The sequence below is a fragment of the Nerophis lumbriciformis genome, linkage group LG04 (assembly GCF_033978685.3).
Source record: "Nerophis lumbriciformis linkage group LG04, RoL_Nlum_v2.1, whole genome shotgun sequence".
Taxonomy (NCBI): domain Eukaryota; kingdom Metazoa; phylum Chordata; class Actinopteri; order Syngnathiformes; family Syngnathidae; genus Nerophis; species Nerophis lumbriciformis.
The window spans coordinates 25,522,399-25,526,303 of NC_084551.2; positions in this window are offsets into that span (position 1 = coordinate 25,522,399).

The window sequence follows — 3,905 nt, forward strand, 5'->3', positions numbered from 1 at the left end:
AAACGGAATACAATGATTTGCAAATCATTTTCAACCCATATTCAGTTGAATATGCTACAAAGACAACATATCTGATGTTCAAACTGATAAACTTTTTTTTTTTGCAAATAATCATTAACTTTAGAAATTGATGCCAGCAACACGTGACAAAGAAGTTGGGAAAGGTGGCAATAAATACTGATAAAGTTGAGGAATGCTCAACACTTATTTGGAACATCCCAAAGGTGAACAGGCAAATTGGGAACAGGTGGGTGCCATGATTGGGTATAAAAGTAGATTCCATGAAATGCTCAGTCATTCACAAACAAGGATGGGGCGTGGGTCACCACTTTGTCAACAAATGCGTGAGCAAATTGTTGAACAGTTAAAGAAAAACCTTGTTCAACCAGCTATTGCAATGAATTTAGGGATTTCACCATCTACGGTCCGTAATATCATCAAAGGGTTCAGAGAATCTGGAGAAATTACTGCACGTAAGCAGCTAAGCCCGTGACCTTCGATCCCTCAGGCTGTACTGCATCAACAAGCGACATCAGTGTTTAAAGGATATCACCACATGGGCTCAGGAACACTTCAGAAACCCACTGTCAGTAACTACAGTTGGTCGCTACATCTGTAAGTGCAAGTTAAAACTCTCCTATGCAAGGCGAAAACCGTTGATCAACAACACCCAGAAACGCAGTCGGCCTCGCTGGGCCTGAGCTCATCTAAGATGGACTGATACAAAGTGGAAACGTGTTCTGTGGTCTGACGAGTCCACATTTCAAATTGTTTTTGGAAACTGTGGACGTTGTGTCCTCCGGACCAAAGAGGAAAAGAACCATCCGGATTGTTATAGGCGCAAAGTTGAAAAGCCAGCATGTGTGATGGTGTATTAGTGCCCAAGGCATGGGTAACTTACACATCTGTTAAGGCGCCATTAATGCTGAAAGGTACATACAGGTTTTGGAGCAACATATGTTGCCATCCAAGCATTGTTACAATGGACCCCTGCTTATTTCAGCAAGACAATACCAAAGCCACGTGTTACAACAGTGTGGCTTCATAGTAAAAGAGTGCGGGTACTAGACTGGCCTGCGTGTAGTCCAGACCTGTCTCCCATTGAAAATGTGTGGCGCATTATGAAGCCTAAAATACCACAACGGAGACCCCGGACTGTTGAACAACTTAAGCTTTACATCAAGCAAGAATGGGAAAGAATTCCACCTGAGAAGCTTAAAAAATGTGTCTCCTGAGTTCCCAAACGTTTGCTGAGTGTTGTTAAAAGGAAAGGCCATGTAACACAGTGGTGAAGTTTATGAGTTTAAACATCAAATATCTTGTCTTTGTAGTGCATTTAATTGAATATGGGTTGAAAAGTATTTGCAAATCATTGTATTCCATGTATATTTACATCTAACACAATTTCCCAACTCATATGGAAATGGGGTTTTTACTTTGGAAACCACACAAACAATAATAATCACACATTCTCTGAGGTTGTGTTCATGATTTAGAAAAAAAAAGAGAGCGAGAGAGCCATTAGGTTGAATTGTTTGCAGGTTGGGTAGGTCTATATGTTATCTGCACCAGGCTGGTTCTGAACGTTCTGACACTGACACAAACCATCCATCATGTCAACATCCCCCGCTGAAGTGTCCATGTCACAGTGTGTGTATGTGTGGGTTTTGGCATGAGTGTTATTTTACATCTTCTCCCATTTCATTCATTAACCGTGTTACAAAAAAGATCAGTTAGAATAATACATCATGTTGGATATAGAGAACATTCAAACCCTTTATTCATTGAATCAAAAATACTAGTGAATTTACAAACAGCTAAAATTATGCAAAAAGAAAACTATAGTCTGCTACCCAAGAATATGCAATAATTGTTCTCAAAAAACTAGAGGGGAAATATAATCTAAGAGAAAAATGTAATTTAAAACATGCGTACGCACGAACAACACTTAAGACCTTTAGTATATCAGTATGTGGAATACAATTATGTAATGAATTACGCAAATAAATCAAACAATGTACTAGGGTTGTACGGTATACCGGTATTAGTATAGTACCACGATACTAATGAATCATATTTGGTACTATACCGCCTCTGAAAAGTACCAGTTCGCCACCCACCCGCCCACGCCCCCGCCGTCGTCACGTCGTGGTTTACAAGCAGAGGAGCATGTTCGGCAGCGCACAATCATGGAGTACTTACAAGCAGACACAGTGTGTAGACAGAAAAGGGAGAACGGAAGCATTTTGGCTTAAAAACTAATGATAAAGGTGAAGTTATAACACTGAAATGCCCTCAGGAAGAGGTGCTTTAAGGCATGGCTAGCTAGCTAGCGGCTAAAGTCCAGCCGCAGTCGGCAGTGTTTTAGCTACTTCTAAATCACTAATCCTTGCCTCCATGGCGACAAATAAAGTACGTTTCTTACAAGTATCATCCCTGCAGGACGAGGAATAGCTAAACATGCTTCACCACACACCGAAGCTCACCGGCATCAAAATGTAAACAAACACCATTGGTGGATCTATACCTGATATCCACTGTAATGATACTAAGTACAATAGTGTATCTAGTTGATACTACTATGATTACGTCAATATTTTGTTGGCATCACAACATCCTCTTTCTTTAAAAAAAAATGTATATTATGTTTATAAACTCAGGAAATATGTCCCTGGACACATGAGGACTTTGAATATGACCAATGTATGATCCTGTAACTAGTTGGTATCGGATTGATACCCAAATTTGTGGTATGAATCATCCAAAACTAATGTAAAGCATCCAAAGAACAGAAGAATAAGTGATTATTACATTTTAACAGAAGTGTAGATATAACATGTTCAAACAGAAAATAACCAGATATTAACAGCACTAAATGAACAAGTAGATTAATAATTCCTTTTCTACCGCTTGTCCTTAATCATTTTGACAAAATAATAGAAAGAAAAATGACACAATATGTTTCAGCATATGTCAACAGCTGAATTAGGAGCCTTTGTTTGCTTACTTACTAATAAAACTTAAATAATAAAAAATCCCATTAAAATAATAAAGCCACTGTTTTTCAAAAAATGAATACCATGTTTTCCATTTTTAAAGTACACATTTTGTGCTCATATTGGTTAAAATGTGAACGATACCATCCTTATTCCATAATGTGTTTTTTTATATCCGACATTAAGGTTCCAGACAGACAAAGAGTGTGTTTCCAGTAGGGTTGACTAAAAACACTTTTAAACTGTCTAAATTCTATCATCAAGGCTAGATTTTGGGAAACACACTTTGCATACACTATTGAAAGGTGTATGTTATGTAGTGCAGTAGTAGTAAATGGGTATTTGTCTCATGGACTAATTTCGCCAAGGACTTCATTTAATGTTTACTTACAATTCATATATTTTGAGGAGTAATACGCTTATGTTGTAAATTCATTTCAATAAAAAAAAAAAAAACTGGCTTGACATACCGCAACAAATGACAAAAAAGCCTCTTCATTATAAAATAATAGATCAACATGCATTTGAATACTGATTAAGTTGTTTTCCCCTTGCCCTTGGCAATAGCAAAGTAAAAAAAAGTTTCTACTGCTAATAATCTTGGCATGCACACAAGGAAAATGGAACATAAACAGACATTGTGTGATTGTACATTCTTTCAGGCTAATTTTGACTGATTGGTTAAAGACGTAATGTCATGTAAAATTATAAAAAGCCAAAAAGAAATTCTGGTTAGTAAAACCCTTATTTGTCACTGTTTATCCTGTTTGGAGATAGAGAATTAACTCATAAACATATATTCAATGTCTCTTTTTTAATGTGGCTTTAATAGGCCGAGTGTCTTCTGCAAATTAGAACATTATAGATGCTGCAAGACAGAGCGAGTAGCTTTAGTTTGGAGAAAGCAAT